Source organism: Cotesia typhae, unplaced genomic scaffold (assembly GCF_013202065.1).
Source record: "Cotesia typhae breed Kobodo isofemale line unplaced genomic scaffold, CoteBio_Ctyphae contig_65, whole genome shotgun sequence".
Classification (NCBI taxonomy): Eukaryota; Metazoa; Arthropoda; class Insecta; order Hymenoptera; family Braconidae; genus Cotesia; species Cotesia typhae.
This window is the reverse complement of record NW_027423762.1, coordinates 2,671,843-2,695,144: the sequence shown is the minus strand read 5'-3', so window position 1 is coordinate 2,695,144 and position 23,302 is coordinate 2,671,843. Positions and strand designations below refer to the sequence as shown.

General features: G+C 30.4%; 1 protein-coding gene across 2 annotated transcripts in view; it reads left to right on the top strand.

The window, feature by feature from the left end:
- Positions 1–1,010: 1,010 nt before the first annotated feature.
- The window catches only part of LOC141532589 (neurotrimin), a 358,743-nt gene continuing 336,451 nt past the window's right edge, over positions 1,011–23,302 (top strand). Inside the window, exons 1-2 of one of the 2 annotated variants that reach the window (XM_074251005.1) lie at positions 21,409–21,807; positions 22,432–22,966. The gene's annotated coding sequence lies outside the window, so the exon portion shown is untranslated. Of the gene's footprint in view, positions 1,112–21,408; positions 21,808–22,431; positions 22,967–23,302 lie in introns of those variants that run through there. The other variant, XM_074251006.1, reaches the window with a different exon arrangement.

Sequence of the window (23,302 nt, the reverse complement as noted above, 5' to 3'; positions counted from 1 at the left end):
TTTTTCACAAAATTTAATGGGAAAGTGTCACCTGAATACATAGCGCAGGGTTGGTTATATGAGAGTAGAATTTGCATAATACTTTGGCAGTTGCAGGGTGTAAAAGACGACAAGGATGAGAAGGAGGAGGAGGAGGAGGACGACGACATGGGTGTTATGCAAGGCACGATGAGAAAACCGTTGCAGTTAAGTGTCACGCGGGGCTAATATTGTGTTTAATGGAGAACGATAGTCTAAAAAGCGAGAGTAAATTATGAATGAATGAATAATAAACATGTGAATTACACGGATATTTACACACGGTCACAAACTATCCAATATTGAACCCACACACTTACACCCCCACACACGCCATAAATGTATCCTCCATTTATGACGCTATTTATATTTTTTTTATTTCGAGCGCTTAGCGTTAAATCGCACAATTAGAGCAGTACATTTATTGTGACTGCTCGTCACAGTGATGCATTAAAACCTTTAATAGCTATTTTACGTATCTACACATACATAGACAAATATGTGAATTATATGTATATCTATCTTTGTCATTAAGCTAATTTGAATATGTCGCATGGTCATTGAACGCAATGTCTGAATTACCACATAGAATGCTAATGGTTGTCACACGTAAGGATCATAGACGCCAGCAACACGCATACGTACATGTGTGCACACGTGCACGAAGATGGACACGTGATTCTAGTGTCACATCACTCCTCTTTCTCCCACCAGTTACTGTACTGTACTGTACTGTACTATATTATACTATGTTATGCTATGCAATGCCATATGTATAGTATGTTCACATGCAATAGCTCTTTTTGTGAATAGCTTACACCAGAGAAAGGGAAGGACAGAGTTAGATTTCGCTTGAACAGACCACAATGAGACTATTCGGAAGCTCAGCCACTTTACTATTGTCTGTGTGTGTATATGTGAATAATTTATGTGTGTAAATGTTAAATTATCACATGTGTGTTTAACTAAATTCCCATATGCGTGCATATAAAGGAATGGTTTAATGTAAATTGGTTTATTTCTAAAAGCTCTATTTAGCAGCTGATCAACCGTGCGAATAGATCACTGCTGTGTAAACATCTTTGTAATTTGGGTTGAGTTGTTTAATTAAAACTTTCAATGAGTAATTGAGAAATTTTTTTTGCTGTAGGTTCAAAATTTTGGAGTTTATAAATTTTTATGTTGCGTTTTTTATTTAACAGAAGTTTCAACGACACCTGAAAATGAAGTTAATAGAAAATGAATATCATTTTATTATTGAGAGCAAGTTTTATGATTAAATTAATACGGGTAACTCGACATCAAGTGTCACTTGTTCTATATAAAACTTCTTGAACTGAAACGTGAGAGATAATTGAAACTTCATTTTTATGAAACTTTTTAGAAAATTCTATGAATAGCGAGCCCTTTATTTTGCATTTTATAATCCAATTTTTTCCTCTTTTTTTTTTGTAATAGATATATAATATGAAAAATTTGAATATAAAAAGGATTTAATGAATTTTACGAGTTTATAGTACGCGAGAAAAATGGATTTTTCATATTATGACTAATGAAATTTCGTTGGATATAACCAGCACACATTTAAGTTGTCATTTTGATATTCACGTGTATTGAACAATGGGTAGAAGACAAATCACATCGCGGTAGCATTTGTCACAACTGACTTCCCTCCGGCGTGACTGCCTAGATATTCAGAGTAGGGTGTGATCGTGATACTGTTCACATGTTAACTCTATATCTATTTGCGCCAAAAGTTTGGTAAATTCACATACTCGCCTTGCCTCTCCATATGAAAAAAAATAATTAAAATAATCATAAAACAGAAAAAATTATCAATTGAAAATTATTTTTTATAAATTAAAAGTTATTGTATTAATGTTTATATTTAATAATTTTTGGTTGTCTATTGATCTGTTGATTTGTTAAAGAAAATAATTTTTGTGAAAAATATTTTTTTTTTTTTTTTCAAAACATTTTTGCTTCAGCATATGTTTAGAGTTGGAAAAATTCAATTTTGTAAGAATTTGTTTTATATTTTATCAACCATTGTTTATTTAATGGATAATTTTTTATTCAAAAGAAAAATACAAAAATTTAGTGAATGTATTTCTTGAAAAATTAATAGTAAAGTAAAATAAATTTAAAAACATTTTTATTACAGTTCTTGAGAAAGTCTTGAAGAAGACGAAATGTTGTACAAAGATGATGATAAATCATTCAACAAAAAAGTTAACTAAAAAAAGTAAATTTACAATGGTAATGTTTATTGATCGACTTGAAAATTGTGCTAGTGTAGCCACAATTCTTGAAAATAGCCACTTGCAGTGTATTTTATATTTTATATAATCATTTTTCCGGTCTGAATGAATCAGGCGGACAATTGTCAGCAACAGCAGAAGGTCACGAGACATTTCAGTTATCACTCGCTACGGGGGTCGAAAACGAGTCAATCGGTGGTGGTGTTACTCTCTAACATAACGCTACGGGGGAATTTTATTCAGAAGCGTGACGTGAAATCGAGTCTCAACTCGTATGAGCGTAATTTATCGCGTCCGGGTCGCGAACTACTTCGTTCGTGATTTTCACCGAAGGAGGCCAATCCTCATACCAGTAAAGCTTAACTTCCGTGAGGGATATAATACATTTGGTGTGCCAGTGGTGGTTGTGTCGGCACCTCGTATTCTCTTTCTTTCACACCTTTCTTCGGATTCTTACTCTTATTCTCATTATTCCCGCGATTGTTACACCTCCCCTTTCCTTTCTATATCCACACTGCACTCAACCAAACTATGTATTAAATATATATGTGTATAACGAGATTCTGAAATTATTATTCCTGACTCTTCAATTTCAGGTTAACGGGCTTCTCATACATAGAAGATCCCACGTCGATCGTATTATTCTCACCAAAGATTCTTTTTTACTTCTACATACTATATATGATCTCGTGTTCGAATAAAAATGAAGTGTTCGCAATTTAGGTGTGTCTGCTATTTTATTTTATCTTTATATTAAACATTTCAATAGTTACGCCGTGGTGTAGAAAAATATTTTCTTCTAGTGTATGTACGTTGAAAAAAATTTCAGTTATTATTATCAACGCGACCCTAAATAGGGGATTCACAATTCAATTAGAGCCGTAATCAAGATAGCTAATTCTTTGTTAGTGGAATATGATGTTTACATGTTAAATTCCAGATTCGTGGTACCGAAGTTTGTAGAAGTTTATTATTTTAGCTCATTATGAGTATTGTTGTTTTGCTTATTTAACTTCTCATATCTATGTACATATTCATTAGATAAACTTTTATTTACATGTAATTGAATTAAGTTTCTATTGGTTACTAAACATTGGTTACTAAATTTGAACATAATTGAGAATTTATTAACTTATAAATTTCAAATTGAAATCTAAAAATTCAATTTTCAATTTAAATTTTCCGATCAAAAATTGAATAATTCATTATAGTTTTAAATATGAAGATTAGAAATTGGAAAATAATTTGCTAATGAAAACTAACTTTTATTGATTGATTTATGAATTTCAACAATTGTTTTCTTTGGAAAAAAATATAAAAACATACAGGTAAATATATAAAAAACTAATATTCACATTTATAGGGTAGAAGTACCGTTTGTGGCAAGTGTACCTTTTTTGGCCACTTTATTTTCAAATTATTGTATAAATATTTCTATAAAACGCAAGAGTTTATGGATTCAATTCGTATAAATGTACTCATTCATAAATTCTATAAAAATTCTACTTGAATAGTTAAATTTTTTACAAATTTAATAAAATATCAAGTGGGGAAAAATTGTCCTAAAATCGCTAAAACCAGTACTTCTACCCTATTTAATGTATACTCTAAAAAAAAAAAAAAATTAACTTAATTCGAGAGAAAAATTTTTTTGAAGAGTTATTTTGGCTTGTGATTCAATTGTCTTGATTGAACAAAAAATTCTTGAATCAAGTAACATTGAATCGACACAAATTTTCCAATTCAAAAAATTTCCTAGTTAAATAAAAACGATAAAACTATTCAAAATGGTTTTCTAGTTTCAAGAATTTTCATCTTTCAATTTTTTTTTTCTGTGAGTTTAATTAAAAGTTGAATTATCATTGATTGAAAAACTGACCCTAAAATGTAACGAAATAATAGTAAAAATTCATTTTCACCAGCACCTATTTTTTATCTGACAAAATCCGTTTTTTCAAGTCAGTTATATGTTCTCTACCGCCAAACAACGAATCTCCACTAGTGAAATCCGCAATGGAATTCTCATTAAAAGAGTCACTATAAACCCAAAATGTATCCAATAAAACAGTCGATTGTCAATCAACAAACATGTGAGACCACCCACGCACATGCGTTCGATTTACTTGTGCGGAAAATCGAGATAAAAGCGCTGCAAGAGATCAAGCGAATAAGCAGGACAGTTCATCCACAAACCATGGAATAAGGCCTAGTTTCGGCCTTGTTGTCGTCGCTGAAAACCTGATGCGAGCGCGTAACACCTCCAAAGTAGTTCCAATTACGCGGTGGGCTTACAACAGACAGCTGCTTTAAATGTAAATTGTAGATTGTAGGTACAGTCTGATGAAGATGCAGGTATCAGGGTGGATAGTATTGCAGATAGACTGCTGTCGTCGTTTTCCGCGTTAATTAGGCCATTGTTTCGATTCCGATCGAGGGGAAGCATTTTGGGTAACTACCTCCAATCCTGTATTCCAACAATACATCAATCTTTATTGTCCTAAGTTTGTTTTTGTCTCTTCTCGATTTTCAAACATACATTCAACATATCTACATCTGCACGAACCTACGTAATATACATATATCAGGGTGGCCCAAAAGAATCAAATTTTTTTATATTTTGAGTCTATGAAGAAAATTTTTTGGGGATTGCTCAAGATTTTTAAAAATTTTCAAAATCGTCAAAAATTTAACTTTTTTCATTTTTAATTTTTTTTCTTATTGCATTATTTTTTAAGCTTAGAATTATGGAAATTCTGGAAATTTAGTCGATATTTTATTCTTAAAGTTCGCTCCAAATTTTTTTAATTTTCAATGTGTGTCTTAAAAATGTTTTCAAATGACTTCTGAATATGAATATCAACAAACTTTTTTTTTTTTTTTCAAAGCTTATACACTAATGAAAAGAAATGAAGTACGAGGTATAAATAAAAGTAAGAAATACAATTAAAACTACTAAGCTTTAATTGAAAAATATTTATCCGGCATTTAATAACAAATCGATTTACTCTATAATACTCAATTTTGTTATTTTTATTCCTTTTTAAATAATAAAAATTTGAAAATTTATAAAATCTTAAGCAACATTCAAGAATAAAAATATTGAGTTGAAATTTTAAAAATGTTCATAATTTTGACATTTTTGAAAACTTTTAAAAATCTTGTGACCTGAAAAGAATTATTTTTTGTGCTGATGTTTGGAGAAGACTACCCTAATATATATACTTATAAGTGTACAGGCATTTGTATGGACAGGGGGTAAAATGACACGGTGATACTTATCATCTAGAGTACGCGTCAACCACTACAGCACACTGAACTACACTACACTAGCTGAATAGCTTTCAATGCCGAGCGACCTTTTGGACCCTTGTCCGGTCATCTCGAACTCGTATCGGTCATTCCGGATATTTCGATAGGAGAATGCGATATCGTGTTTCCGGTCGATCGATTTACCCTCTGACGAGTTGACGTGACGAGGTGCCAATTGTGTCAGTCCACGTCCGAAATCATTGTACCTGTCTCTGTCTGATACGTACATATATGTGTTATACATACGTCCATCCACGAGTTTTATTTTCCAATGCACGATAGATGTTCTCGCATTCCGATTTCTACATGTACATCAAAGTGGAATCGTATACTCCGGCATCCATATGACACTACTCTATACTTTTTCCCGTTTGTTTTTGAGTTATTTAACTCGCCACTTTTAATAAAATCTTTTTAGCTTTATTTTTAATTTTAGGTTGGTTAAACATTCAATCTAGTGTTTTGTAGCTGGATTTTTTAGCTAAATATAAATAAAAGTTTTTACAATCCAGAAAAGCATCCAATTTTAACGTTATTTTTTGTGATATGACAACTTCATTTGTTGAAGTTATAAATACAACGAAAGATTTTTGAGTAAAAAAGGAAAAAAAATTATTTGTCGAAGTGAAATTTTTTTTCATTTATTTATTTAAATTTGTTCGATATTTTTTTTTTGTCATAACAAAAAAATTTGGTTAATTTAAATATGCATACCTCATACGCTCGTGTTATATGTAAATTCATCAAAGTAAAGTTTTAATAGATAACGAGTTTTTATTAATAACCTTAATAATATTTTCAATTTTTTAATGATTTTATATCTAAAGTCGATAGAAAAAAAAATTACCCACCTTACATTATAAAAAAAAATTAAAAAAAGAATTTTTATAACCAGTTAATTACAAATAAATTAAAAATAATTAATTATACTTACAATTTAATATTAGAGCTTGTTTAAATTTTTTTGTGGATAGTATTTATTATTATACGAATAGAACGCCCTCTTTCTTTCCAATATGAGAATCATAAAAAAAACCCAATTAAAGATTGTATTACCAGCGATCAACTACCAAAAAATTAAGTGTAGTATTAGCTATATTTAAACTATATTTAGGAATTTTTATTTTAGCTGATAGGAAGGCAAAAAATTTTTCCAACTGCAAACCGAAAAAAATTAAATATAATTAAACAAAACAATGTTAAACTGCAATTTTACTTTTACAGCTTTCCATAAGGCAGATAAGAATATTGAAAAATTGATTTTTTCACAAGTTATAATGTTTATTCCTTTATAATGACTTGAAAAATTCACAATTGAACCAATCAAAATCACTTTTTTAATACAACAATAGCAATTAATTGATTAAAAAACAATTAGATAACGTCTCAGTGATTATTTTTCGTTTCAATTGTGTGCTTTTTGTATCATTTATGTACACTATGACTGTCAAGTATAATTTAATCTGTCAAAAAGTTGTGATCTTGACTTCTAGTGCTTGTTCTCAAAATATGTAATTTGGTTTAGAAAATATTTAAACATTTTTCTAATACTATGCAACATTCTGAGATGAAACTTTGAAAGTAGGGATTTAATTGCCATAAAACATTTTATTGAACGAAATAGAAGAAATAAGTATAAATAGCTTACAAATATTCAATGACATAAGAATTAAAAGTTTCATGTGATTAAAACAGATGATAGAAGCTCCATGGTTGCAAATAAAATTATTGAAGTGAATGAAATAGCGAGAAAAGTTTAATTTATATGGGCTTCTATTGCTTTGTTGAAATTCCATTTGATGTAGTATAGGGAATGGCGTAATACTACTGAGGACGAACGACGAGTGTCTTTTCTCATTTACGTCGATGGGAAATGTCGAGAATAGCTGCTGTTTTGTCGCACTGGAGATAAGTACCAGCAAATTTATATGTATATAAATGATGAGCGCTAGGATGTTGTCTTGGAGAGATGAAGTTTGTGGTATAAATTTCACAAACAGCTACAACAGTCAACTTACTCTCAACTGTCATTTGTGAAAATGTCAGAAATGCTGATGGTACTACTTGTACTTTATATATTTATAATATAATACACACACAAATTATATTATTTTTAGGATCTGAAAAATCTTTTGCTCGAAATTATTTTTATTACAAAGTTATTTGTTTGTGTTTTATTCCTTATTATACATCCAAATACCTAACTAAAGTTATTTTTATTCCAAATTAGTTCAAATGAATTTTGATCTTCAAAAACTATTTTAAATATGTGAGTAGTCTTATTTTAAATTCGAAAGTTTTTTCAAATTTGATTAATATCAATGATTTATTTTGTACTTGTCATCTGTGAGTTATTATTAATGCACTTATGAATGAGTATCACTCGAAACATATGTCGCCGCTTCCGTGGTAAGATCAAAGACAAATGTGTTTTTCTTCTGAAAAATTTTTTTTTGTTTTTTGCTAATGGAACTTATGATCCCAGTTGTCTGTATAAAGTTTTTAATCAATCTTTATTTTTTGGAATTTTCTTATTTTGAAATTAATACTAAAACTTCTTTGTCATTTTAAACTTGAATAATTTTATTTAATCAAAATAAAAAATTTTTTCCAATTTTTTAGTAATCTTCAAATACTGTGAAAATTAAGAGATGGTGAAATTGATAAGACTCATTTTTGTCAAGAGTTAAAATTTCTTTCCAAAAAATGGATTATTATTTTTCAGTTGTTGTGAATCATTTCATGGTTTAAAAAATCAATAAAAGTGCTCGTGAACAATTTTCTGATATTTTGATCAAGAATAGTGTTGGAAATATCCGAAAGAGGGCATACGATCTTTAAATTTTCTCCTCACAAGAGAGTTAAATTTGGGGACAAAAGTTATAAAATAAAATAAACTTTTTTAATTTTATTAAGAAGTTTATCTGACATTAAATTTTAATTTCATATGATATGTTAATTGACGTATACATTTTTAGAAAAAATAAAAAATTATAATTTTTTTTTTCGTTACATACATGGCCTTGTGTCAACATTTTTTCACGGGTGAGTCAGCCATCTATTATTGAACGATTTTAAGAAAAATGAATTTTAGTAAAATTCCAAATATTAAAAATACAATAGCAGTAAAGAGTACTAGACATAAAACTCAAGTAGACTTAAAATATTAACGCACTTAAACTAGAGTAAAAAATATGGCTGAGTTATAGAGCTTTGCTAACAAAGGGTACACGATAGTGATGTGTTCCTTTTTGTCGGAAGCAGAATAAAATTCTTTTTTTAAAAATTGCAAAAGTATGAGTGTAGGAAGTGATGGAGACGGAGAGACGGAGAATAAGAAAAATGAGAAAAGTAAATAAATTATCAGCAGATGAATTCACTTGCATTAAGCCACGGGCTTCTTAACTCGACATTGCATACTCGTATTCAGTGTAACCTAACACAAAGGTGGTGCACTCTGCGACAGACAGTTGGAAGTGATGCTAAACGTTGCACTAGTACTATTGCAAAACTGAAGACAGAAAAGAATAAGTAGATAGAGAATAAGGGACAGAATCCCAGGACAGTCGTTAGAAAACCAACAGAGTAACTTCTTTTTATTTTGCGACAACCCGTCAGTTACACACTATAATTTTCTTCTTGAGCTTTACTTTGCTTTTTACATTTTCATTCACCTAGAGTTTAGAATTGACCATTCTTTCTCGCCGACGATCTAACCAAGATGGATAGCAGTTCTGCACTCTCGATTGTTTTTCCGAGTTCAACTTCTCAGCTCTCTTCTTAGCAGTTTACTTTGCCTATAACTCCTATAGTGCAGCTGCAATAGTCATTTTACTAACTCTGAACTCCAATTGTAAAGTCAGAAGATTTTTTTTTAACTTAATTATTCTCGAATAAAGTGGATTTCATTCTGATAAATTGAAAATTTTTGTTAATTCATTTCCTTGCAATTGTGAGTTGAATTAATTTACAATAAGTTAAATGACGTTTAAATAAAACATTTCCTCTTTTCAACCCGCAATAAATAATTTATTGTATGTTAAAAAATTCAATCCCATTAATGCACATGACGAATAATATATTTTCTGAGAACTTAATGTTTGTACTTTAAATTTAAACTTCAATACTCCGAAAACAGATAACGTGATATTCAATATTAAAACATTTTAAATTGTCGTACAGAACCTTTATTTTCCGAAAGGGTTTTATTAAATAATTCAGTAGAAGTTTATTATACACAAATTTAATCAGCAATGCTGATTTCCAGGTCATTGACAATAATTATTTTGGTTGAATGGCTAAGCCAACTGGTGCCACGGCATCGTTATTACAGCCAAGGTAAAACGGGGATGAAATCGGTTAGTGAATTTCGTAATTGAGGTGAAGAGTAAAGGCTTCAAATTTAATCGTATTAAATGCATACGTACACTATACAGATAAAATATATATGCATAAAATAATATAATATATAACACATGATGTGTAAGAGCGAGAGTAAAATTATTGCAAGAAACAAAGAAGGAGAATAAGATGAACAGCAAACGGCAAGCAGTCAAAGAGAGAGAAGTAATAGTAAATAGTAAATGGTGTGTCGTGTACGGTGAGACAAAAACAGTTTTATGTGTGTATAAAGTAGATGCACTGTACTGTAGTTGGTACGGTGTCATGAGAAGTTGAATATCTACTATCTATAGTGCAGTACCAGAGTTTAAATATCTAGCTGGCTTCAAGAAGATAAGGAAGCCCTGGAGTCAAAGTTGGTTGTGTGCATAGTTGCCGTGCTAGTGAGCACCATTGTTTTGCTTACTGTACTAGTGCCGATTGCTTTGAATTTTGGTTGTAGCGTAAGCTCCTTGCCGATTATACAACCTTTGCATTTTTCTTTCTCTCAGTCTTTATCTCATCCTCCTTCGAGCATTTATGTCTTCCTTCATTCATTCAGCTCCGACACTCCCCGAAACATCTTTTACAGCTACTTCTATTCGCTGTATGTTGGTGGGTAGTTTATCAGGATGATATAAGGAAATGTTACTCTGCTCAGAGACGTCACCCCTTGAGATAACAGTTAAACAAGTCACGGGTGGATTGATCAATTTGATTTCCCGCTCCAAATAAGCCTCATCAGTCCTATCCGCCTCCGTACCTCTATTCGGATCTCGGGTAGAATCTGAGATACTCGACTGAACACTGATGTGAATTTAGTATAACCGAACCGGGTTAGCTAGACATTTCAACCGGTGATTATTCAATTAATTGTGAGTTTAAGGTTGACACCAATTACCTGTGATATTAAATACCGGCTGTGGTTCATTATATTATGGGTATCATTGTAGAGTTTGTTTCATTGCTCCTTGGAGAGTTTTCAGTTACGGGTTATGTGTAATATTGTTGCCTAATCTCCGATGTATGCATATATGTGGATGAAGTGGAGGAGAGAGTTACAAATCCGGTGGATGTAATTGCCTAGAGTCCACATGGGGGTCGTTCACCAATTTCACCTCACTCTCGTGTTGCTTTACTCGGATTTCGAACGTTTTTCAAAAGTTTTGAAACATGAGCTTCAATACTCCCGTGATGGGTGTGTTGTTGATTGCCGGGTTTGATAAGTTTTTAATTCGTTGTAGATATTTTTATTTTTAAAGGAAATATTTTTTACTGGTATCGTTTTAACGTATAGTTTATTTATAAATTTACGAAATAAAAACACTGGTGATTAAAAAAAAGAGAAATGATGGTAAAAGGTTATCTGAAAATTTTGAAAATATACGAAAATGTTTCAATCCTTCTATCTATTTTGTTTGAGATCTGTACGTCACACGAAGTAGTAGCATCTGAGTGCAATTTTTTTTTCTAAATTCAATTACTTATATATCAATAGTAGAAAAAGCAATTTTTATTTTTTTAAAGAAATGTGTACGTTAATAAACATATTTTCTTAAAAAAAAAAATTAATTTAGCAGTTGATTGAATTAAAAACAAATGTCATATAAATCTCTCATAAGAGTCAAAAACTGATTTTTATTATTTAAGTTAACATCTCTAACTTAACTTTATCGTAAGGAGACAATTCAGCAATCGTGCGTCCACTGTCGGAGATTTTCAACACTACTTTTGATCAAAAAATTATATATGAGCTGATATGACCATATCAAGCCAAATACGTTCTGATATATCCTTCGGTATATATCTATAGACTTATCAAGCTATATTACAATATCTCTTCTTGGGAAGTCTTATTGCTTGAATAATTTCTGAAATATTGATCAATATCAGTTCAGCTTGTAACTTTTGAAAATTTTAGTGATTATTGCAGTGTAAATAATGTCAATTTAGAAATTGTTTTGATAATTTTAATGCAATTTGTTTTTTAATTTATAATTTATGATCAAATTAAGTGAAATTAAACAAAAAGAGATTTATAAATAAAATTGAGATGATTACTTGTAAGGAATGTTTTTTTATATTAAGAAAGTTTTTTAATATGTGGTATATCAAATATTTCATAAAAAGATAAGTTCTTAATCTTAAAAAGGAATGAAAAATTAGAAATAATTTACATTAAAAAATAATAGTTGTAATTTTCATTAAATTTATAGTTGATTTGTTATCTCGAGGGATGTTAATATTTTAAACGTTATTATATATGCAGTGGCTTATTTTTGAGTTAAAAATTAACGGCTTAGTGGTGGTACGGTTTAAATACAACGAATAAGAATAGAGAGAGGAATTGAGGAGTTGAGGAGGATTTCAGGGTTGTAGCTGTACAGTAACAAGTCTTAGTTCGTATTATGTTGGTGGAAATGAATGCAAATGAAGCCACAGTCAGTCGTGAGTCTTGTTAAAGCGCAGCATGTTACACGAGACTCACGCAAGAGTAGTAATTTTCCCACAAGAGGAATAGCTGTGTTAGCATCAAGAGGATGAGACGAAAAATATATTATAATGTCTAAAGTACTTGTGAAAATAACAAATCTTCTTAACTCTCTTAATGCAATCATTTTTTTGCTTTATTTTATTCTCCTCTCTTTTAGCTTAACATTGTCTCAATTATAGTACGTTTTATTATATTATGTTCATAATTTACTTTAATTCTCTGCTTTTTTATTAATTCTTACTTTTTTTTTTTTTTTTTTTTTATAATATCTAGTCGGAAATTTTGTAGACAAATTCAATTTTTTTAGTCTTTGATACCATTAATAACAGTTCAAAAACTTTTATGAGTGTTGTATACTTATTAACAGTCTTAAAATTCATTTAAATTATTCTTGTGAAGTCGCGGGATATGAAATTTTAGCAAACAAATTTAATCTTTTTATTTTGATATAAATAATAAATCTAAATTATGTAGGAACTATTTTTTAATAATAATAAATACAAATATTAAATTAATTGTTATTTTTTTTAATCGTAATACTGAAAAAAATTGAACAGATTAGAACTAAATTGCAAGAAATATTCAGTACCATGTCTCTATATTGAAGTATTATTTTATGAATAAAATCACACGGAAAAAAGAAAACTCGAAAAATTACAGTATATAATGCAACGTGGCGCTTCGTGATGAAAATTGGAAAAATTACAGTTTCAAATGTAATTATTACAGATTTTATAAGAATTACATTTTAGAATGTAATATTTACATTGAAAGCTCTGAATATTAAATTAAAAAATTGAATTTAGAAAAATGTTATTTCAGACTGTAATTTTTCTAGTTTTGATTATGACGGGACCGATTTTACATTTTATACTGTAATTTTTCGAGTTTTCTTTTTTCCGTGCATTCATATTCAACTTAATTTAAAAAAAAACATCGGATCGAGACTTTTTTATTTTTAAAGTAAATTTTTTACGAATCACTTCGAAAAAATAATGAAACCTATAAAAGTATGAAATCTTCTAAACACAACGACTTAAATATTTAATTGTTCGTGCTACTTTCCTCTAAACATAAAACAAAACATAATAATACCCCGGTGTTATTTAACTAAATCTATTTTTCCAAGAAGATTCGTGCCTGGCTGCAGTAGAATTAAATGAATCGTTAACGATTAACCGCTCACGTTATGAATCATATATTGATTTCTGCATGTCGCGAGCGTAACGTAACATCGTCTAGGATTTCTTGAAACTTTTATAAATCATGAAAGAATTATTACCTCAATTGCCGGGTATTAGATATGTAAAAAAACGAGCCGAAACTTTTTATAATTTCACGTGACACGGGATAGTGATAATGTTACCGTGATTCATAACCCCGACATTTATCTTTATTTATCTCCAGCAATTACTCAATTATTTACAATACACCACTGTAAATTTTTTAGGCCGTAGGCTTACAAAGATATTCGCGAAATTGTCGCAGTTAAATAACAGCCATCACAGGCTCAGTTAAGGAAGTTCTTAGTTTAAGAGTCGACGTGAACGAATATTGCGTCCATTAAGCATCAACCCATCAAACTATCAGTCAATCAATTCGGGACTTGTATATACGTCGTCGTCGTCGTCGTCGTCGCATATAAGCCATCATCACAACAGATTTCCTTTCAGGTTGTACATGTTATATAGCTTTCACCCTATCACTTTGTACTTATATGCATAGATAAAGACAATATATATATATATACAGGAAACTGATATAACCTGCATGTTACGAACCCCATCGCCCGTCCAGTCAATACATAAACAGTGACTCAAGATACACTATGCTGGTCTAGGTACCAGACGAAACCCAATATATAATGATTAACGTGTTGATGCCCCTTTGTTGGTCTCTTCTGTGTGCTCTCTCGACTATTACACCTTGAAATGGTACAAGTAACGCATTAAATTAGGTTAATACTATCCCGTCCGGTTAATAAATCTTGATAAGGACAATTAGTGACTTTTAATTCATGGATTTTTATGCTCATTTTTACTTGCTAAAAACACTTTTGATTTGGTCAATTATCGCCAATCACAATAAATCCATTGACAGGCATTAAAAAAAAAAGAAGTTTGGAAATTCCAAAAGTGCACGCCTCATAATCTCATTTTCTATTTTTCATAATAAAATTGATTAAAATACACAGAAAAAAAAAAGTTCTTGAATCAAGTATATATTTTTGAAGACCTTAATATTCTTGATTTGAGGAGAAAAATTCTTGATTTAAGAAAATTTTTCTTTATTTAAGGAAATTTTACTTGATTCAAGAATTTTCCGTCTTGATTTAAGACAATTAGCCTCTTCAAAATTATATTCTTAGTTCAAGAATTTTTCTCTTGAATCAAGTTAATTTTTTTTTTTGTGTAAGATTTTAAAAAATCCTTTTAAATCTTACGCCAGTTTTCATACATAAATTTGACAGCCGGGCGTCCACGGAATAATTTTTTTAAACATTTTTTTATTTATTTAAGGAGTAAAATGTTTTTTTAAAAATGTCATAAGTGTTGAAACTAATGTTTTTCCAAGACATTTATGTGTAAATATTGTTCTTCAAGTGCAATAGAAAATAAATAGAGACAGTTTTAGTTGAAGAAATCGTTTGATTTTTTTAAGGCCAGTGTAGAGCACAACTTCATCCCCTTCGCTTATGAGGCGTGCAAAATAACTTGATTCAAGATAATAATTTTTGAACCAGGAAAAAATTCTTATGTTAAAAATTTTTCTATTTAAATCAAGACGATGAAGCTTCTCAATATTAACGGGTTTTTTCGTTAAAAAAACTTTTTAAAAAATTATTTCACCTACTATTTCATATAACTGAAGGGATTCATGCATTACATATCAAATCGACCGGTTGGTAAATTAAAAATCAATTTCTCGATGACAAGCAATAAAAATTGTTTAGTTATTGTAAGTTTCCATGGCTATATATATAAACACATAGTAGGATAGTGATATGAATAGGCCCCATGATCGTATTGAATACGTTTCAGGCGTAGTACCTTTCATCGTTGGATCCATAGATAAATTTAGTCGTTTGTCGTTTTCCGGAATTACATGACTATCACATACGCAGTACAGAGATTCATATGAAATGGTAGCGCTTTGATTTGCTATCCGATAACCCTCGTATGCTCGGTAACCAAGGACATTTTTGTATCGTATTTTTCTCTATTTCTATATTCTATCTTGACGACTGCTCATCTTTTTTACCTTTGCTTTACTTCTTAAGGTAAATGTTATATATATTTATAAAATGTTACTCTTGTGATTGAAGTTGTTATACACAACGACAGGCGATATTGCACTCAACAAGATTTTCATAGAAATTTCTTACTTTCTATTGTTGCCATGGGCTATTATGTTTTCTTACAATGCGAAAATGTTGATAGTTTGAAAAAAATGATGGTCACTTGGTGTTATATTGAAGGCTACTACGTTTTTTCATTATTTTATTTTGAAAAACACATCGAAGGTAAAAAAACAATTTGTATTAAAGAATGTAATAAAAAATAAAAAAAAAAAATAAGCAGCGAATTGATAGATTTTTTTGACCCCCCAACACAAGTCTGAAAGCAAAAATTGAGTGATATTGATACGGGGTGATACAAGCAGTGAATGAGATCGATTTCGTGTCATAATTACACGACGCTTGAAAGGCTGTGTCATTAGTTGGTCTCGACAGGACGTAACACGGGCACGAGAGAGAGGGAAAGAGTCGGAGGAACAATATGAGAGCGAGGGAAACACTCGGTGAAGTAGAGAGAAGCGTGTCACGTCGGGCATGTCCTTGTGGGAAGCGATGCGCCACGTTAATTGCAGATTAATCGCAACACGCTCGCTCTATAAATTTATTACAGTATCGTGGAATTCATTTTCCGTAGGATTTATACGATATTTTAAGTTTTATCATCGCTGATATGCTGTTGAAGAACATAAATCACGCGAATTTATACCTTCGGTACTTAAAACGATTTTTTTTTCTTTTGTCATTATCGCTCTGGTACAAATAATAACTTTGGGTTAAAAAATGATAAGAAAAATGTAAGGAAATTCGCGAGAGCACATTTTTTCTCACTTGAATCTTCAATTTTGACCGTTTTATTTGATATGGATTCCCTTTGAAAAAATGTATCTTATTTTCACAGATGATGATTTGAATATGATACTCTAACATTTTTTATTAACTAAATCTTGGTTGTTGACAGTTTCCTTGAATTTGGGTTAGAATAATAAACTTTCACTAATATAAAAATAAATTAGACCCAAGAGAAAAATTCATGACGTAAAAAATTTATTTTTTAGAATTTCAATGTCTTGAACAACGCAGAAAAATTCTTGAACCATGAAATTTTTCAGTTTAAGTAAATTTTAATTGATGCAAGAATTTTTTGTTCAATTAAAAACACGCAATTAATTTTTCCAAAATGTTTTTCTCAGTTCAAGATTTTTGTTTTTGCATAAAAAAAAGAACTACTTCCAATCAATGGTAAAAATGAATCGTTTTTACCGTCTGCTGTAAAATTTTTTTAATGGGGGATACGACGTATTAGAATGGCAATATCGATATATTTCTGGTAATTATCGGAAAAATATTTTTTTGTTGAAAGAATCGGTCAAATTCATTAAAAGAAATTAACTTAATTCAAGAAAAAAATTCTTAAATCAGGAAAGTAATTTCAAAAGATTTCATTGCCTTGAATCAAGACGGAAAATTTTTTAATCAAATCAAATTTATTTAAATCAAAATTTATTTTATTTTATTTATTTTTTTCAGTGTCTGCTTAAAAAAATATATTTTTCTGACTCGGGAAATACTAAATTAAAATTCTCAATTTTTTTTTATGCTATTTAATTCAGTTAGATCACAAACAATACAAAGGTAAAGTATCTATATTGCGTATAAATATAAATATATAGATATTTGTTTGTGGATATGATCTTTCGAAATGAATTTACGTGGAATATCGACATCAGCGTCAAACAAGGTTAACGTAGTGCCGCTTCTCTTGTTATCGTGGATTCAATAACGCAGTTACGTTGAATGTAGTTATATAGAAGTGTAGCACAGAATCAAGGGGCAGCGAGGGTGAAAAGGAGAGGCGGGGAATAGTGATGTCAAAGACGAGTTAGAGAAGTGTAACAATATAAGCTCCATCCGGAGTAGTGATAGCGACGAACGGGGGTGAAGGGTGTGCTGAGGTGTTGGGGGTGAATTCAGCACTCTTATGTGTGGGAGAGCAGCTAAACGTTTCTAACTCGTGCTACTAGTAACTAGTAATTAAGCGAGGCGCTGCTGTGTGAAACGACTCAGCCTCATTCTTCTTTGGCCTCTCCTCTCATCTCGTTCTTCCGTGTCAAGTGGGAAAGCATACCATCTAGGGGTAGAAGTTGAGGTGGAGCGAGTAAACCAACCGTATCTGTCCCCAGTTCTACGCGCTATGGGATTACTACACGGTTATCTTTTAAATTTTACGATCCGTGATGATAACGACAAATTGCTTTTAAAATTTTTTTTCCTCATTCAGATTCAATTTTCGATTGGTAAACAAACTTATTATTCATTCTGTTTTATGTTTTCAATTATTTTTAACTTCTTATCGGATGTTTGTTTTTCTTATCGTTCACTTACAGAAGGTTTCTTTAAGCTTCGGCTTAACTTTATAAAGAATACAATACCTCAATTTTTTAATGAATAGGTTTAGTGTTATATTTTTCAAGTACGTGATACAAAAACAAACTTGAGTTGCTCGTGAAAAAATTTTTTGATGGGGCCTGACATGGTCATCTTAGACAATTTAATTTGTCTACAAATAACCTGATATGATAGCCGTACCAGCCATACACTGATAATAAAATTAATTTGAATATAATATTAGTAATTTCAAAATAATATATTCTTGGTTCAAGAATTTTTTCTCCTAACGGGATAGGGCTTGATATTTACTGATGTATAATTTTTAGACCAAAGGTAATGTTCAAGAACTCCAATAGAGGGTGCATGCTTTCTAAATTGTTTCATTAAAAGAAAGTAAAATTTAATTTAAGTTAAGGTATTAAGTTCTTAAGTAAAAAAAATTTTTTTAACCTCCTAAAAAGCTTATCATACTAATTTTAAAGACTGATTTTTTGCTCAAGAATTTTTTGTTGGTTTTTAATTTTTTTCCAGAATCAAAAACATTTTGGAGAGTATAATTCACTTTTCTTAAAGTAATTTTGCTTTTAGTAAATTCAATAAAATAAACAAACGAAGCATAAATCGATATTTTAAATGCCGATAAATTAGCCAATCTGTGTTAACTTCATTTCTCTCGTATACAGTATAATAAAATACAGTGAAAAAGTTTAAGTGTCTATTAATATTGTCATGAATGAGACAAAACACTTTATACACAAACAGAATTTGTTTCTCACGTTCGGTATTTTTTTTTTTTTATTTATACCAACGAAAAATGAAAAAAAAAATTTCCAACAAATTTCAAGCTAACGGAATTGATATTACTGTCATTTGAATGTGAAATCTATTTTAGGTCATATGTAACATTCTTATTAAGAAGTAATGAATATGTCTGGATTCTACATGAACTGACCTATAACTTCAATTTTATACTTACTAAAAAAAAAAAAAAAAAAATAATTTATTAAACCAGTGATCTTGGTTTAATACTCATCTTATCAGCTATATTAATTCTATATAATAAAAAATCTATTTTCAACTATATTAGTTCGTATTAACTTGTAAAATATCGTTAAAGTGACACCTAATTAAATATCTGAGTAAAATATATGAGTAAAAATAGTGATTCCAAATAAATTTTAATCACTATAGAATTTTAGATGAGATCGAAAATAATCCAGTGGTGCAAATAATTTGAATACATTCTGAATTATATGGCAGAATAAGTTTTTTATTATCCGTCGTAGGGATACTGACATCGAAATCTCTCGTGTCGAATGGAATGACATACGCGTGAGGGTAGTTCGTGTTTATGTATTCATGGTAATCTATATGACGAATTAATAATATCTGAGCGCTGCACGTGTATGCAATGTTACCCTACCACTTAATGTTCGATATAAGTATTCGTCTTCTTGTTTTTTTTTAATTACATTGTATATACCAATGACATTTATTTTTTTTTTATGTTCTACGTTTCAAACCAAATTTTTAACAAGTGGATTAATAATTTTAATAAATAAAATTTTTGTTTGTTTTTAAATAAAAAAAAATTTTTTTCTCCAATCAGCTTAAAAATGTATATAATGTATGAATCTGTTGGAAAATTGAAACAAAAAAAATTTTTTTGATCTACGTCTTCGAGGCTTAAACAGCAAATCAGTTAGATTTTTATGAATCAAATTTTTTTTAAATCCGTCATTTTCGTCTCAATAGTCTTTAGCTCTTTAATTTTCAATTTTCATAATTCGAAGTTAAAAACGTTAAATATGTAACGCAGAAAGTTAGAAGACAAAATAATTTTTTTATATTTACGTTTTTTTGGCTTCAAGAATTTTTTTTTCTTAAAGTCCAAAGAGCGTGCCTCTAAAAAACTTCTCATTTTTCGAGTAAATTTCTACAGTCTCCACAATCTTAGAATGATTAGAGGAATAAAAAATTTTTATACGTTCTTTAGGCATTAGTAACGCGATTTTCAATTAATAAAATTTACTTATCACTGATAAATTATCAAAAATCTCATGTATTGTGGTCCGTAAATAAATACTAAAACTTTTTAAAACTTACTATCAAATGGCTTCTTTCTTTAGTTATGATTCTGTTAGATTTTTCACATCTATTTTTTTAGACTGGCTTGATGTTTTTTCATTTTTAATTCATTTACTGACTCGTGTACTTAAGGTTCCTAATAAGTAAATTATTTCAAGTGAAAAGGTATCCTACAATTAAATTTTCCGTGCTAACATATGAATGCTAAATTCAACTACATTCGACGACAAATATAACCATCAAGATGTTAATTCTCACGACCGCATTATAATAAGAGTAACCGTCATATAAATAGTAAAAACAATAATACAAAGATCGTTGATACTAGCACAAAATTCTCTCAGTGTTCTAAAGTTCTGTATAAAGTTCCTCGCGCAATTACTTAGCATTAATTTAGCCTCCCTTCATAATAAAAAACTAGTGTTCATATAATTTTGCGTCTCATATTCATCTCTCATCTCTATTCACTAGAGCAATTAAAAACTAAAAAAAAAAAAAAAACCGATAACTTGTACAAAACAAATTCGGATAATCTTGGATGAAACGTAATTTAAAAAGTCTCTAGCGAAGCTCATTGCCAAAGTGCATTGTCACTCTTTAACTGCGGAGTCTCTGAAAGATATAAATACCCTTAGCACACAAATACACCTGAGCCCGCGTAGAATCGGGAGAACGGGAACGATACAAGTCGCCACTGTGCCACAGCTTCTGTTGATCATAAGAGTAAGAGTAAAGAGCAAAGTAGAGTAGACGGTGAAAATGTTGTAGTGTGGTATCGGGGTGGCGTGGATTAAAACGAGGGTACGGGGACGACTATCCACGGGCACACTCCACCCCGTAGTTATAGCCGCTGGTTCGTTAAACGTCCGTCTATGCGGCGCTGTCGCCGTCAGGACGTCAGTTTTCCTTCGCACCGCGGTCTGAACAGTTCGTGCGCGCACGTTGTCTCAAAAGCTACTCCACTAGACTATCTCCGCTTTCGATAGTAAATTTATATCATCGCCTATATGCATGTGAATGTGAATGTGAATGCATATCACATAAGTGAATGTACATCAGGTACAGACACACATTTTTAATGAAGTGTGTCTGACTAGGCTGTACACCCCTCGCTATGTTACAGACAACAGAGGCTGACTGACACTGTGTAGACTTGTATTTCACATCTGACATCTCACGTTGACACTGGCTGTATGGTGTCTAAGTCTAATTTGAGTTTGTTGGATTTGAGAATAGTGGAAGAGCAGTTGCGCTAGGAGACAAGTAGTAACGAACGGGAATAGAGAAACCGCGTGTAGTGTGACAATCTCATCTACTGTCACTTTACTTAGTTTGTTGTTTCTCGCTCTATCGCCTATTTGTATCACCCGATTGAAGGGGTCAAATTCCACTGCGAAAACGGTGCAGTCACTAAAGACATTGTCACTCTCGGTGACAACAACAATAAATACTAATTATTACGGTGGTTAATTTTCGGAAATTTTTTTTTTTTTAATGTGCTTTTTTTATTACTAGTGAGTGATTCTAGTTGACAAAAATTTTTTACTGGGAATTTTACGGTGTTTTAATAAGTAATTGTTTTTTTATTTTTTGGTCATATTTACACTGTACAAAATTACGAAAATTGCAATGGTTAATTTGAGATAGAAGTTTGGAAATTTTAAGAAATTATCAAAATAAATTTAATTTTTTCTCTCGATAAAATTAAAAACTTCAAGTTTTAATATTTGTAAGTTTATAATTGAAATTCTCAGTTAAGTATTCAAGATACGAAAAATTGTAGGATATCTTTTTTGTCGGAATTAAAATTTTTTATCTTATTGTATCTTGTAACTTCAAGCTAAAATATCAATTCAAAATTTTAAAATATTTCAACACAAAATTGAAAAAAAAAAAAAAAAAAAAAAATTAATATCAATTGACCATCGCAATTGTTATTTTATTTAATATCGTGTACGAAATAGCTGCGAAAATAATTTAAGATACCGATAAACGTGATTAATGGTTCGCTAGATCTTATGTACGTTCATAGATAATTTACATATCTCTTGAGTTATTTTCGTGTATGATATTCGTACTGTTATTAAATAGTCCATACACAGCTTTAGTCTGAGTTTTATCTTTTGAAATTTAAAGTTATTGCCTTGTTGCGGTTAAACAATAAATTTGTTTTTTTATATTTTTCTCAACAATAGTCGCAGCACAAGAAAACTGGAATATTTTGCATCGACGGTACTATAATTTCTACTGGAGTGTTGTGTTTGACAGTGTAAACAATAGAGCAAGTAATTAAATTCAACCAGTCTATCACTCGATCCAGTGTGTATTTATATGTAAATAGCTACTGTTGACAGAGCTACTGCGAGTTGAATAATAGAAGAAATTTTCAAGCTCTATTCTAAATTTTTAGTGCCAATGGATATAATTAAAATAATAAAATAGTTTGTGAAATACTAAACAAAAAATATTCTGGGCCAAGCCAGTGTAATTATCGATTTGGTGTTTAAATATTAACTCGGTTTCACGCGAGTGTCCTAACGATGTGGCAAAAAATTTTAGCAAACATGTACCACTTACGTCTCCTCGAAAAATGATAAATTATCAAGTTGCGTGGGCAAAGTTGTTAAAGTGATTACTGCCGTATTTGCGCCAAAGTAATCGCTGTTGAAAAAAAATTTAGATAAATAAAAAAGTTGGGACACAAGTTCGATTAGTTTCGATAGTTAACAGGTGAGTTAAACCGCGGAATTTTATCAATAAGTTATTTCACATACGTATGCGCAACACTCCTACTGGTACCTCGTCCCTCGTATCGTTGAATGGTTGGAATAATTGAGCTGATTCTATGCATTGTCGCGAGTTTGTGGCCACTGGTGAGTTTGTGTTTCAGTGTTTGAGTTTAGTTATAGGAAAAAATAGAAAAAAAAAGATGCAAATAATAGCGTGAACCGTTGAGAAATTAATCCATACGTTTTTTGTAACATAGATAGTAGTTAGTGTTTTGGGTTTCTCCCGTAAATTTTTTTAATTTTTTTTTTGTTTAGTTCATTCTTGGATATCTAGTGT